The sequence below is a fragment of the Tachypleus tridentatus genome, chromosome 13, assembly GCF_004210375.1.
Source record: "Tachypleus tridentatus isolate NWPU-2018 chromosome 13, ASM421037v1, whole genome shotgun sequence".
Classification (NCBI taxonomy): Eukaryota; Metazoa; Arthropoda; class Merostomata; order Xiphosura; family Limulidae; genus Tachypleus; species Tachypleus tridentatus.
In genome coordinates, this window is record NC_134837.1 from 182,251,242 (window position 1) to 182,268,025 (window position 16,784).

A 16,784-nucleotide genomic window follows, 5' to 3' on the forward strand; every position below is an offset into this window, starting at 1 on the left:
TTATATATATAATGCAGTGTTTGAGGTTATATTACTTTACAATTTAATTCTGAATCTCTGAGTGAACTGACAATTTTTTTCTTTTATTGCGGAAGGTAAATAATTTTCATATTTATCCAGTAAACTTCGTTCAACCAAATCAATATTAATTATAAATCGCCCTCTAGCGAGTAAAATCAGTAACCAAGTATACTTTACACAATATTAATATTAGTTGTTGTTATACCCAGTTTCTTGACTCGATACTCTGATTATTACATCTTTTACAGAAAATGAGGCAGATAAATTATAACAAGGGTTTGTAATTCATTTAGTAATTAGTTCCAATGGGACAAATCAAAACTGTGAAGTCGCTTTTTGTTTTGGCTCTATATTTTTGAAGAGCCCTAGTAACCAACGGTCCCTAACTCGTGAAACCACACACGTTCTTCACAATGTCCTGTATCAGAACTAAATACGTACAAACTAAACAAAGCCACGTGTGACACATATGACATCAAGTGCTAAGCGCAAACTTCCGTTTAAATAAGTAGATACGAAAAGGCCTCAAGCACAGTACCAGCTGTGACGTCATACTACCAGAGTTCCAGGAACCTAAGAAAATGTTCGTTAGAATAGCCTCTGATGCACGGTCACGTTAAGTTGAAGTCCATATATGTATCGAAAGTACTGCAACTGGTCTCAAAAACGTTAATCTGCCACCATATATAATTAGGTGTGTTTCACTTTGTCAAATTTGGATATTTCAGGGATTATCCTAATATCTTCAAAATGATAATTTTGTTACAAGATTTTTCCAAACATTGAAATATATAAATAATTATCCAGGAGCTAAATCTTCTGGTCGTTTAAAAGACTGTTGTAAGATGTTGGATGTTGTGTGTTGCTATTTACTACCAACTCCCAGTAAACATCCTTATCCTACACTTTCTTGGCTGGCACGATGATTTTTCACTTAGATTCTTTTTTAACCATTTTACTATTCCAGATTGGTGGCGTTAGTGTTCTACTTTCTGTAGTATTCACTATGGTTTGTTTGTTTTGAATTTTCGCGCAAAGCTACACAAGGGCTATTTGCGCCAGCCGTCCCTAATTTAGCAGTGTAAGACTAGAAGAAAGGCAACTAGTCATCACCACTCACCGTCAACTCTTGGGATACTCTTTTACCAACGAATAGTGGAATTTACCGTCACTTATAACTCCCCCACTGCTGAAAGAGCGAGCATGTTTGGTGTGACAGGGATTCGAACCCGCGACCTTCAGATTACGAGTCGAGTGCCTCAACCCCCTGGCCATGACAGGCTATTCACTACGGCAACAACTGAGTAATAATGATCTGTTACTCCACGGATAAAAGGAACTTCGAAATATAAAAATAACTCTGAGCTACCACGACTAACCTCCAGATAATATACAGTTATAATAAAATTATGAATATTTTATACCATTTACACAAAAGCCGATAAAAATTATGTTTCTACACAACTTGTGACTCGAACTATGATCAGTAGACGATTTTCTTGCACGAACTTTCTTCCGTCATCAAATGTGCTCGATTTTTCAACTGTAGAAACGTTATAATGTGTCGATCAATCTCATTTTACGTTGGTAAAAGTGCAGCCCAAAAGTTGACTGTGAGTGGTGTTTAGTAGCTGTCCTTCCTCTGGCCAACCGTCAGGGATGGATACAGAGAGGGGATGGAGGGATGCATCCATCCACTAGCCAACCGTCAGGGATGGATACAGAGAGGGGATGGAGGGATGCATCCATCCACTAGCCATACCAAAATTGTGTAGGTTAAAAGGAAATCAGAAGTATAAAGTACTCATCATCTTAATTAGAATATTGTTCCTCTATGTTTACTTGTAACATGTTATTTAGGAATGTATGAAAGTTCTTTTTCACATGCACTATGTTGTATAATTCAGTATTGTGCTGTACGATTACTCGTAACTTGATATTTTAAAATAAAATCAATAAATGACAGTTCATAGTCATATATGTTTCTTTTCTTTGTTTCTAACTTAATACCATGAATTTTACGTTGCAGTAACAAGGAAAAGTTTACTTGGAGTCGGGTTTAAGTCACTGTTACTTCGTCGATCATCCTCCCCACCAAAAAATCCTGTATCCATCGGTGCCTACCGTTGTAAAATTAGAAACGGCTATCACAAGTAGTCCTGGGGTAATTCAACGGAATGAACACAACTTCTGACTCGAACCAATGAAAAACCAGTGACGTTCGCGCAGAGCTGTGGATTAGAACCAACTAAAATGAACAGACCATGTTTTTCTGCACAACTCCCAAGTGGAACTAATGAAATCCAAAGATTTCAAATACCACTTCGAATGAAAACCAGTTAAAATAAAAAGAAATATTTTCACATAACTTCCGACTCGAACCAATGAAAAACCACAGACGTTTCTACACAGCTTCGGATTAGAACCAACTGAAATAAATAAATGATTTGTTTTTCTTTTTACAGAACTGTTGACTCCTAACCAGTAAAAATCGAAAGATGTTTCTAAATAATTTCAAATTTGAACCAAATAAAATCAACAAATGTTTTCACACAGCTTTACCCGGATCAATGAAAAACCAAAGATGTTTCTACACAGCTTCATGTTAGATATAACAATGCACCAAAAAGCTGCGAAATGTCTATGTGCCACTCCATTCTACTATAATTTTCTAATCCACGACAGCCAAATAACAAAGTTAACGCTAGAGTGAGGTATACTGCAGAAGTATACACAATCTTATTTGACACGTTGAAATACACCGATGAACTACATCCATGCACAAGTTCCTGCATACTTACCTACTAATACAGCTTTTCTCCACACTTAAAGCTTAACAAATAAAACGACAACAGAGTCAGACCATGTATAATAATATTAGCTTTGGGATATATTTTGTTTTTCGTACGTTATGCGGGATGTTTCTTGTCTATTATTACTATATATGTAAACAGTATGTATACACATAGAATCGTGTACTAAAACGTCTACGTGTTTGTGTCAGAGGCCAATTCTTTCATTATATGATGTTTTGTCTATGTGGAAACTGGTATACATCTACCACCCTTGACATATTATTTTCACGTTCTTCCTCACAAAGACTGGACGAATCTATTGTAACTTTAAAAGGGGCGGACACCTGTTAAAACCAGAATGAATGTAGCGAGGAGAGTTCCTTGCACTAACATTAACAAAAGACATCCTCCCCCTTCATCTCCTTCAACCAGCTGAGCACACCTTTCATCAGAAAATATTTTAATTCGATTCATGTCTGTGATTCCCTGTCATTTTGTAGACACGACTAAAAATACTGTACGCAAATAAACTGCTCTGATTTATTGAAACAAACACTGCCGTATAACTCTCGAAACAATAGGTTTCACTGCCTTTGTAATAGGTTTCAAAATTGTTTTTTTTTAATATTCTGTAGTGGAATTTTTACATCTCAATTAGAAGCTTTTAGCCATAATAAATTAAAAAAGTAATTAATACTAATTTTAATTGGCTACTAATTATTAATTATACTCAGGTGATTGTATAAGCGACAGACTATTACACTGATAGACTTACGATCGCTACATCCCTACTGTAAGTGCGTAATCCAAGTTTTTATTAGCTTTAAACAAATATATATAAGCAGGAAAAAAATCCCAAAATATTAATATTGTTAGGTTAACTTGTAACTGTATAAAAATTACTTTCTTAAAAAATAACAGTTGCATTATCGATTCTGTACTTCAAAATGTTCTGAAAACATTTCTTTATATTTTACTTTTCTACTGCACAATAACTTATGCTGTGAGTGATTGTTGGCTACCATGCAAAACACACGTAATACCGAATATATTGTCTGTAGTCTATACACTAGTCTGACACTCAACAACAAAGTAACAAAACTACTTCATACATTACTTAATGCTTTGACTATAAACACGTGGTTTGTTTCATAAAATATGCAATATGAATTTACATGTGTTTAATTAACTTCAGTTTACTGTGTAACATTTACTGAACTAAAGAACCAGGTAAGAAAGTCATATATTTCATGTACATCCATCTAATGTATTCAGGTACATCTGTCTAATGAATAAAAGTTCACATCTGTCTACAGTATTCAGGTACATCCGTCTAAGAAATGCAGATACACATCTGTCTACAGTATTCAGGTATACCCGTCTATTATTTTGAATTATTATAAGACAGATAACAGCCTTGTCCAACTCTTTGACACGATTTAACTATCACTTTTAAGATGGGTACACAACTGAAAGCAAGGACCATGTTGAGGCATCACGTCTCAAACCTCGAGGTCTTCAACACACAGATCCACACTTTAATTACAGGGCCACGAGTTTATCAATCAGCTCATGTAGCTACTCAAAATGTCAACTGAGCTTTTGACAACGTTTTTCCTAGAATCATATATATAAAAAGACCTAATAGCAGTATATTTTTATTTTAATACAAATTAATAAATGAGACTGATTATTGTTACTATAGCAACAGTATCCAAGTGCCGACGACTTAGAGAAGCGTTAGACGGAAACGTTTATGTAAATAGCTGATAATCAGTAAAACAAGTTGTTAACTTTCAGGTAACGTAAGCTGAGACCCAGGTTAAGTGGAACACATATGAAAACAAAGTGTTGGTAAAACATTCGATTGTTATCAAAATAGTTAAAACTTATCAAAGAACAATAAACGTGTATTTATACTTTATGATGAAAGTTACATCGGGAAGAAATACATATTTGTGCAACTTTAGAAATAAATTGATTGGTTTCTTTTGAATTTCGCACAAAACTACACTAGAGCTATCTGCGTTAACCGTCCCTAATATAGGAGTGTAAGACTAGAGGGAAGGCAGCTAGTCATCACCACCCACCGCCAACTCTTGGGCTACTCTTTTACCAACGAATAGTGGAATTGACCGTAACATTATAACGCCACCACGGCTGAAAGGGCGAGCATGTTTGGTGTGACGGGGATTCGAACCCGCGACCTTCAGTTTATGAGTTGAGTACCTTAACCACCTGGCCAAAAATAAACTGAATATTCTCTAGTTATTGTTTAATTATAACTTTACATGTACTTGACAGTTATGTGCATGTAACTCAGATTTTAAAAGTTATTTCACACCTTATTAATTAATATACGGTAGACGTACTGTCATTTGAACCCTTCGGTATAGTCGTCGTACTGTGTTGTACTGAACGGGACAGGAACATGTCGCCAACAAAAAAGCACAGTCTCTCGAAGCGTATTCAGTTGTTCCAGCTCTGTTGATCAGTACGTTAGAAAGGTATCGCTTTTACTTCTTCATTCTGTGTGTGTACGTGAGGAACTATTAATTCACTCAGTTCGTTTAAAAGTGTTCATTGGTTGTGCTAAGAATGCCTGCTTCGTTGTTAATTTGCAAGCAGATATGTAGTATCAATGGTGTTTTATACCCCCACAACCAACTTACTCTATTAAATACTGACGAATATTCACACGAAATAAGAATGTTTCATAATTCTGATATCCAAGCGATAAGAGGATTTCTGTGTTTTTCGAGCCCTCCCCAATAGTTCAGCGATGAGTCTGAATGGTCATACTTACAGTACTGAAAACAAAGTAGTGAACAAACTATAATTATAGCAGTCTGTATCTTTGCACTTAAAAACAAACATTACATTTTTTCGAGTGCCCATTGACCATAAAGAAATCCTTTCACAAAGTAAAAATCAAAATGAAAATAAGTCGTTAACTGACAGTTAAAATTTGCTTCATAAAAAACAACATATTTAGAACATTGAATAAAACGAAGTACATGAGCGTTACCACTGCAGGCGTGACGGATTTCGAAAAGCGATGTCTCAGTATGACGCAGCTACGCATGAGTAAGAACTACGTAAACCTGTTTAGTCAGAGCCCAGTATACAAAAATCATACGTTCACATTGTATCCCCGCTTCAACAGAATCACACATATCTGTTAATATTATTCAAGAACATCTCTGTATCTCTCCTGCATTCACAACAGACTGTTCTCCAGCTTCTAACAGAATATATACCTGTTTATCATTCTTTTAGTTTAATCAGAAAGTCCATCTGTCAGTGAAACTCTAGCGTAAGCTAAGCCTCACTGACATTGTAGTTTTTACTTAACAATAGTAGAGACTGGGCAATTACTAAGGGTTGCCGTACTTCTCGTATTGTTATGTATTGTATTTACGTTAATCGTGTTACCAATAGTGTACTGTTTGCATGCCACAGTGGAACGTATTGAAGTCAAACACGTATTCCAATTTCATTCAACTACAACTAAAGTTCTCGTAAGTTGTAGATTTACAAATGATTCACAAAGTTTTCACCGGAATTACTCAGAAATCAGAACTGAACAGTCAAGATTTAGTTTAAAGTTGTTTTTTTACGTGATACTCTGACTGAGGCTCTGACTGTGAGAGAGATATCAATAAAACACACGGATACAATTCAAAGTCGATTAGCACCAGACGTTTCAAAAAGTGATTGTTTTACTTACCTTTTAGCCGTTTATTCCTTTCTATTAGCGCCAGTCGATTAATTAACAGACGTTTCCAGCTTGGTCTTCGTCAAGATATCTCCCAGCATTGTTTGCTTTTTATCTACAGTATTATTATGCCTTCTCTATTATCATTATGATAGCGTTATAAACCTGTCTAACTAAGGCAAGAACGGTTTATGTACAATCATACCAATTATAGAGTTCTCATGCTGTTTGGAAATGGAGCACATGTTACAGCTCAGAGCTTGTCCTCGAATGTTTAGTCAATTACATAAGGTTAACACTCTTAATCCAAACGCTTCTCTAGACTAAAACACTATAACAGTAACTTGTCTCAGTCTCGAGCCAACATACAGCGAGTGCCAACCGACTTTTCAAGAGACATGACGTCATACAGAATAAGGGCCAATGGGATGAGTTTGTTTTTCGGCACGTAGGACGATCGTGACTTCGGAAAGTTATCTGTTAAAGGAAGAAAAAACTAAATGCCATTAATGGTCAATTAATACATAATTTTGACGATGTGTTAATATTGACTGAAAATTAATTATGTGTAATGACTAAACATCATTGACGTGTAGGTGAACAACTGATCACATCGCGCGAACACTTCTTATTTAGATCCTCATGAAGTGGAAGAATAAACAGTCGTTAATAATATTAATAATGTAATTCCTTGTGTTTGATAAAAATACTATTTGTTGGTCCGTTTCTAGTCTATGAGTGTTACAACGTGATTACCAATTAATTAGTCATATATTCCTTGACTCTTGGTGATGTCAAGTGCCTTAATATTAACTGGTCATTGTTCCTAAATGTCAGGTGATTAACCATTAACTGGTGAATTTTTCTTGACATTTCATGGTGTCAGATGAATAAAAATAAACTGATCGTTAGTTTATGGACACTTCATAGTTTCAGAGGAATACACATTAATTGGTAATTTGTTCATGAACACTTGGTAGTGTCAGATGAATACACATTAATTGGTAATTTGTTCATGGACACTCAGTTGTGTCAGTTGAATAAGTGCTAACCGATCATATGTTCCTGGACACTTGGTGGTATCAAGTAATTAACCATTAAATGGTAATGTTTCCTTGGCACTTGATGGTTTCAGGTAAAGAAACATTAACTGACCGTTTGTTCTTGGACACTTGGTGATACCAGTTGAATGAGTATCAACTGGAATTATATTTCTGGGCATTTGGTGATGTCATCTGATTAAACGTTAACTTATCATATGTATATGAGGAATATTTCATGATATTTGATTACATTCGTACAGTTGTTTGATGAAAAAAAGAAATAGTTAATGATGTTAACTTTCTGGTATGGGATGAGTTATTCATCTTGTAACGGGTCTTTTCTGGTAGGCGGAGCCTTACTGGACTAATAGGTTTAATTAAGGTGAAGTTTTCCTGTATTAAACCGAACGTTAAAAATCTTAAGTGGAATTTATCAACTTTCCAAATCAAATGTCTCCTATTGGATAAATTTGTTCATTGATGAGTCGATTCTGAACAAGTTCATTTGCATAATTAATGACCAGCAAACTTTAAGAGCTTTGTAGATTAAATAATAATAATAAAGACGTTTCTTCCAAATAAAACTTCGTTTTGTTTTCTTTCAAATTAAGTAATACTGTCGTTTTTTATATTTGTTTTTTGAATTTCTCGCAAAGCTATTCGAGGGCTAGCGCAGATAGCCCTCCCTAATTTAACAATGTAAAACCAGGGAGAAGGCAATTAATCGTCACCACCTAAAGCCAACACTTGGGCTACTCTTTTACCAACGAATAGTAGGATTGACCATAACATTATAACGCTCCCATGGCTTAAAAGGCGAGCGTGTTTGGTGCGACGGGAATTTGAATTCGCGATCCTAAGATTGCGAGTCAATCGTTCTAACCACTTGGCCATGACGGGCCTACATCAATGAGAACAATATGTTGGAAGCACACAACAGAAGTACGAGTTTCTGTTAAGTTTAATTGTCTCTGAGAGAAATGGAAGATGGAAGCAGTACAATGTAGTGGAAGCATATATCGGGATTATTTTCTTCCGTTACAGAGTGAAAAGTGGCTCTGATGAAACAATCTTCCACTTTATGTTAGTTGGTAGAGCACTAGCTTGTAATGCGAGTGGTCCAAGGCTCAAATCTTGTACGCAAAAAAAAAAAATCAAAATTATTTCAGTTGTCAAGAAAATAAATATGGGATTTTATTCACAACTGGTAGCAACATGTAATGATTTTTTAACACACAGTAAGTTAATGAAAGATTTTATGGTCATAGATAAAGTGATGGCTGTTTTCTGAATACATAACAGGAACCTGGATGTAGTACAGATCGGATCTCTGTGTTTTGTTACATGGACCTACATGAAGTGATGGCTGTTTTCTGAATACATAACAGGAACCTGGATGTAGTACAGATCGGATCTCTATGTTTTGTTACATGGACCTACATGAAGTGATGGCTGTTTTTTGAATACATAACAGGAACCTGGATGTAGTACAGATCGGATCTCTGTGTTTTGTTACATGGACCTACATGAAGCGATGGATGTTTTCTGAATACATAGCAGGAACCTGAATGTGGAGACCACTCACCTAGTTGGTTTGTAATTAAGAATATAAGGTCACCGATGTGTATCATGAGATTATATACATTAAATCTAAACTTCTAAAGTACGTTGTAAAATAGGTTCGAATCAAGAAAGGGAGAAGAAAAGAACCCAAGGGTTTTAAATCATTAACAAACAGTCCATTGTGTGAGTGTTATGATTGCTCGGGTTCACCAAGATGGTAAAAATGGCGTCCTGAGGTTAGAAATACTTGATATAGGTGAAGCTGAGAAACAAATCGACGAAGTGACCTTTATGAGTAAACATTAAGCTATGAATAAACCTGTGTGGCAGGTGTCGTGTTGTAGCGCTGTTCTATATGAAGTAGTGTCCTAGGGGAGATTTAATTTCCTTTACATTTATATATAAATTATAGATTAAAAACAGGTTTGTGAGGCAGATCCAATGAACCATATACTGTTATACGTATTTTGGTGTTTGGAATTTTCAACTTGAATTGCACTTTACAGGTTACATGAACTAAACAGTAAGATCAGAGATCCTCTGGGTTGAGACATAGTACTCTCTATTTCAGACACGCAATCTAAATGCCAGCCACCAGTATTCACCACCTAAACAGAAGGATTGGATATTACAGTATAACGCTCCTACAGTTGAAAATGCTAAGCATGGTAAATGGTATGTCGCCGCCCAAACCTTGGGCCTTTCGATTCGAAAACCCCGTAAATAACCACTATGCCATGCTTGATCGATATATTTCTATATAAATGTAACAGTGTCTGTTGTATTTCCATGTAACTACTTCGCAGGATGTGAATGGATCTTCACCAAAATTGGTATGGAGATTCATTAGGCCCATGCGGGAGTATAAACAAATTTCCCGTTTTGCATCTGGCAGTTTTATGGGCGTTTTTTTGTTGTTGTTTTTTTACAATTGTATGTAAGGCGAGCAGCTTTGCATGCCATACGATAAGATTTTATTAATCATGAATTTACATAACTTCCGTTTAGTTAGTTTATTAATAGATTCTAATGAAATAAAGAGTACTGGTTAAACTGGTATATTCTGCACATCTTTCGAGGAGCAGGTACCATATGCAGTTCAACTGCTTACGTCTATGGTGTTATATAACCATGACTACTACTTAAACTAGCGTTCTGGTGCAACTTATATATTTAAAAACGACTGGTATGGATAGAGAAAGCACTAGTAGAGGAGCGAACATCGTCAGGCTCACAAAGATAGAAAGGGTTACTGACCGGTAGCTGACCACATATTTGAAGGCGGTTGTGTAATTGAGTGTAGGAATGTAGAGGGCGTGCTTAGATGTTTGATTATATTTATTAATATAGGTATAAAGGTGTTCCTTTGTATTGGTTTATTTTGGGCTTGAGTTGCTGTATAAGTAAGGCTTCTTTAAATTTGCGTTTGTTTATGTTTGTTTCTTTATTTAGTATTTGGGTGTTTTGTATGGTTATGTAGTGTTTATTTGATTTGCAGTGTTCGAAAATGTGTGAAGGTGACTTTTTGTGTTCTTTGAATCTGGTTTCCATTTTTTACTTGTTTCTCCAATATAGAAGTTGTGGGAGTTATCACGTTGTATTTTATAAATAATGTTGGTGTTGTGTTTGTCAAACATGCGATCAACTACCGGTCAGTAACCCTTTCTTTCTTTGTGAACCTGACGATGACCTAAGAAGGTCGAAACGTTGTTCGCTCCTCTACTAGTGCTTTCTCTATCCATACCATCCGTTTCTAAATATATAATTTTCTCTACAAGTGGGTTTTCTCGTCATCACGGTTCTGGTGCAACTGTTTATATCTACAGTTTTATATGACAATGGCTGCTTAACGTAGCGTTCTTGTCAGTTTTTAATTTATCGTTTTTCTAGTGGTTGATTATTTAGGATTAAGCACAAATCTATACAATGGACTATCTGTGCTCTGCCAACCACGGATATCGAAACTCGGTTTCTAGCGATGTGAGTCCGCAAACACACCGCTGTATCATTAGGGGACTTTCTAGTAATAAAATTATAAGGAAAACTAAAATAATCTTAATGATCTGAGTTTATAAACTTTTTTTTTTGTTTTCATAGAATTTCAGCTTAAATAATATTTTTGTCTGTCTCATTCGTTCTAGTAACTCAATGATAAAAACAATTAATAGAAAAGCAGAATTGTCAGGAACTAACTCAGTCATATGTCATATGACGTCACAGTTTTCTGATAATGAGGAAAAACAAATTCAAACTCTCTTCCCACTTGCATGTCATCACAACCCAGTAGGTGTCACTCTTTGAAAAATGATGACTTCGTTTTTCATTAGAAATACACCACGTGCTACTCGTGAACTAGTAGCCTTGAAGACAGTGGATAACCATCCGTCTCTAATAATCACGAATTTTGGAGTCCTTGAATTACGATATTTTTATACCTTAGGAATTACGTGTTCTACTGACCAAGAAAAGCTTTGAAAATCATTTCTAAAATTTAAATAAATTAATTACATTTCTCAAATGTTAAGGTTGTTTTCACTTTAATAGATTAAGATATAAAAAAATTAAATGTTCCGTGATTATGGTTTGCTAAGTAACCAACCATTGTTTCAAAATCATGATGCAACAGACGCAAGTTCTTGATATTTGCATATGTGAATATACAAAAATGTATGAAAGAGGGCCACAGACCGCCTTGAAGAGTCACCTGTTCTAACCAGTCCCACCAGTCAGTGATTAGACACCTAAATAACGTCCCATAATAGACGTTTAATGTTGAGTTTGTACTATTGTTACGGCAGTAAAATATGCACCTGCCATGAATCACGAGAAGCATTATGCACTCTGTAGGCCACAAAACAGTATTACATATGAACTTCAAAAGCAAGAAATAATAATATTTGTTACTCTTAATTATGATTTCATTTACTTTTAAAACAAAATGCTTTCGGGAATCTTGCGGAAGTACATCTGATATCTAATTACTTATACACATATAACATACAGGGCCATTTTATCCGATGGACAAAAGCAGCAGTTGCCCAGGGTCATTTTGTCGTCAGAGGCCCACTGCGTGTTGTAAGCATAGTAATAAATAACAAGATAATATACATATACATATTATTTATTAAATTTTCTCTTACTAATACATTCAATTTATGGTATTTTCTTAAAAGCAAGAGAGAATAATAACTTATTCTTCTCCCAGGGCCCCCTAGTGCCTTAACTCTGACTAACTGGTTGAACTTAAGCACAAAACTACGCCACAAGCATCGAAACCCGGTTTCTAGCAGTGTGAGTCAGCAGACATTCCGTTGTGCCACTGGGAGGGCTGCCTTAACTCGGCACACCATGATATCCACACGTGTGGGAGAAAACTGTGCTATATATTTAGACAGTACATTTTGAATATCGTGATATCGATTAGCATAAGTGTAAGCATGACAAGTGATGGTGGTGGACTTTCAGGTACCAATATTTATCAGTTTCAGAGCATGGTCGTCCCTAATTTTTAACTGATAGACTAGAGGGAAGAAAGATACTCACATTCTCGAGCTGCACTTATCTAACCAATTCAGTGGTATTTGAACGTAATTTCTAAAGAATGGTTTTCCTGTAACTAGAAAATTTATAAATCCTTGGGTTAACATTCTGGGCACGATAACCACAGCTATCCGAAATAGCATTACATTTATACACAGCTTTAAGTATTTTGTTTTTTTGTTTGTTTGTTTTTGAATTTCGCACAAAGCTACTCGAGGGCTATCTGTGCTAGCCGTCCATAATTTAGTAGTGTAAGACTAGAGGGAAGGAAGCTAGTCATCACCACCCACCGCCAACTCTTGGGCTACTCTTTTACCAACGAATAGTGAGATTGACCGTCACATAATAACGCCCCACGCCTGAAAGGGTGAGCACCTTTGGCGCGATGGGGATGCGAACCCGCGGCCCTCAGATTACGAGTCGCACGTCTTAACACGCTTGCCCATGCCGGGCCAGTTTTAAGTACACCACATAGTATTTTATAGTATTAATAGTGATTGTAAAGGAAAGAGATGTTGAGGTCGAATGGTTATGTATAAAATCGATATATAAAAGCATGGGGGTAAAGTTGAAATATGAATACGTTTGCCCATAAATATTGTTTATTTAATACTTTAAAACTGTAATCAAACATCATAACAATAAAATGTACTTGAAATAGCATAACAATTATGAGTAGCTGTTGGTATAAAAATAGACAGTTATAAGCAATATTTGAAATATATAGATGTCACTGAATATTTAACCGCAAGGGTTAGCTTAGTTTGAGAAAGTATTTCTGCCTGCTCATACTCTCGACATCCTATCAACTGTAATTTTTGCTGTATAAGCACCACCTGGAGATTATCATTTCCCTTGAAAAACACCAGATGACCTTTAAACATATAAAAATAACTATACTGTTAAGAAAAAAATTTTTTTCGTAATATCTGCACGTGCAGTAGTCTTAATCTGTGCAACCATCGTTTTCTATAGCTCCTGCTAGATTACCAATGGAGGTTAAAACGTTTTGGAATTAGCTGCACAATGACGCATGTTATAATAAAAAAAATATTATGTTAAGCTAAGATAATGTTTTATAACGCAACAGCATAATATTAAATTTTACCGTATTCAATTGTCACACTTATAGGGCATCCATGGCTCCAGAGGGCGCAGTGCGCTCTTTTTAACAGTAGGTCATGAGCCATGAAATCTCAAATTCTCCACCTGAGTACATCAACCACTCGACCACCTAAAAAGAAGCTTTTGACATTTAAGCAGAAAGTTTTATAACTGTTTATTTCTTATTAAATGCAAAGTTACGCAATCAGCCATCTGTATTGTGCTCCGCGAGTGTTGAAATCCAATGTTTTGTATTATTAGCCCTTATACTTACCGCTAAGCCACACGAAGAGGATGGTTATAACGGAAGCAGTTGAAATACGTATTAGTTGTTTTCAGGATTTTTAATCGATTTGTGAACACTGTTTTGTATGACGGAATGAAGGCCCGGCATGGCCAGGTGGTTTGAGTCCTCGACTCTTACTCTGAAAGTCGCTGGTTCGAATTCCAGTCACACCAAACATGCTCGTTCTTTCAGCCATGGGGTCGTTATAACGTTACGGCCAATCACACTATTCTTTGGTAATGGTTTAGAATCGGCTATCAAAGAAAAAGAAAAAAAGGCCCAGCATGGCCAGATATTTCAGGCGCTTGACTAGCAATCTGAGGATTGCGGGTTTGCATCCCGTCACACCAAATATGCTCGCCTTTTCAGCCTTAAGGGCGTTATTATGTGACGGTCAATCTCACTATTCGATGGTAAAAGAGTAGCCCAAGAGTTGACAGTAGGTGTTGATGACTAGCTGTCTTCCCTCTAGTCTTACACTGCTAAATTAGGGACGGGCTAACGTAGATAGTCCTCAAGTAGCTTTAACCAAAATTTAAAAACAAACAAATAATAGAATGATTGCGTGAAGAATTAAAACAAGCATTTCTTCAACTGTAAGGTGGACTAAAGTTTCTTGCTAGAATGCTTCTTAACTCACTAACGTATTGCTTTTTTAGTTATTATTAAGTACAAAGATAATCAATGGGCTATCTGTACTACACCCACCGCTGGTACTCAAACCCTAATGTTATTGTTGCAAGCTGTTAGACTAAGTCACCAGGTAGCGTTATTTATTTATGTAACTGATCAAAAGTAAATAGATTATTGATCTTCTATCTAAAATATACGATATCTATCAGGTTCATATCATGCAACAGAGACATTTTCATGTAATATAAATCAACGTTATGCAGCCCAGGTAGTTTTATAAAAATGTGTACAGGTAGAACTAATCACTGAATAGAAAATGGTTTGGTTTGTTTTAAATTTCGCCCAAAGCTACTCTAAGGCTTTCTGCTGTAGCCTTCCGTAATTTAGCAGTGTAAAACTAGAGGGAAGGCAGCTAGTCATCACCACCCAGAGCCAATTCTTGGGCTAGTATTTTACCAACGAATAGTGGGATTGACTGTTACATTATAATGCCACCACGGCTGAAAGGGCGAGCATGTTTGTTGTGACGGGGATTTGAACACGCGACTCTCGGATTATAAGTCGAGTGCCTTAACCACTTACCTCTACCAGACCGTGTATAGAAAATGTGCAAGTCACTTGTATTAGTAATACCAATACAAAATCATGCATATCCATGACTGTTGACCATGTAGAAGTAAGTATTTGTGGTATACAAAACTTGCACATAGACATTTATATAATTATATAAAATCATATACATTCGGGAGTGTTTATTGTATATATACATACACTACATGGTCAAAAGTATGTGGACACCCGACCATACGTGCTTGTTGAACATCTCATTACAAAACCATGGGCATTAATATTGAGTTGATGTCCCCTTTTGCTGTTATAACAGCCTCCACGTTTCTGGGAAGGCTTTTCACTGGATTTTGGAACATGGCTGCATGAATTCCCTCCTATTCAGTCACAAAAGCATGAGTGAGGTCGGAACACTGATGTCGGGCGAGAAGGCCTGGCTCACAGGCAACGTTCCAATTCATCCCAAAGGTATTTGATGGGGTTGAGGTCAAAGATCTGTGCAGGTCAGTCAAGTTCTTCCACACCAACCTCGGCAAACCATGTCTATATGGATCTCACTTTGTGCTTGGGGGCATTGTCATGCTGAAACAAAAAAGGACAATCCCCAAACTGTTGCCACAAAGTTGGGAGCACACAACTCTCTAGAATGTCTTTATATGTTGTAACATTTGTATTTCCTTTCACTGGAACTAATGAGCCTAGTCCAAACCATGAAAACAGCCCCGGACCATTATTCCTCCTCCATAAAACTTTACAGTTTGGGTTTCTCGTCATCAAGGAAAAGATAGTCATTCCATTGTGCAGGTATCTGCTTAACAAAAAACAAGCATCCCAGCTGTTGACTGTTGCTGAATAGTCACAGATAACGTATAATATATAATAATATCAGTTCTTATTATTACTTCAGAATTTATATATTATGTATTAGATGTTAAAGAATTCCAAATATTCTAAAATCACATACGTAAATTAATGTTACCCTATTTCAATAATGCTAACTTTAATATTTAAAATATACTTGTGAGTTGTTTTTCCTTTTATAAAATGATTTTGAGATCCGTCAGATATTCAGCGATTATTCTATTTTTGTTTATTTGTTTGTAGTTAAGAACAAGGCTACAAAATGGCTAGTTGTGCCCACCACGAGTATCGAAACCATGTTTCTAACGTTCTAAATCTGCAAACTGACTACTGTGTCACTACGGGAGTATTCTGTTATTCAATAAACAGCTGTTATCTTTGCCATATTAAACAATAACTAATGTTATAAACAGTTACATTGAGCGTTCAGTTTTCTTGTGAGATAACTTCAAACCCAACTTTTCAAAGAAGGTTTGACAGTTTTGTTTAAACTTTATTACAACCCGTTTAAAAATATTTTAATTAAAGTTACTGTAGAATAAAAATATTTGTTCTCAGGTATTCAAATCAGAATGACATGATTTAAACGAAAAGCTAACTTCCGAGATAAGATTGAGATAAAAATGTTTGAATGGCAGGTGAAAACGCCTTAA

The 16,784-nt window shown here is 35.9% G+C and overlaps 1 protein-coding gene across 2 annotated transcripts in view; it reads right to left on the minus strand.

The window, feature by feature from the left end:
* The window catches only part of LOC143240939 (uncharacterized), a 32,567-nt gene extending 25,655 nt beyond the window's left edge, over positions 1 to 6,912 (minus strand). Inside the window, exon 1 of one of the 2 annotated variants that reach the window (XR_013022061.1) lies at positions 6,547 to 6,912. The gene's annotated coding sequence lies outside the window, so the exon portion shown is untranslated. The remainder of the gene's footprint in view (positions 1 to 6,546) is intronic. The other variant, XM_076484210.1, reaches the window with a different exon arrangement.
* Between the last annotated feature and the right edge of the window lie 9,872 nt (positions 6,913 to 16,784).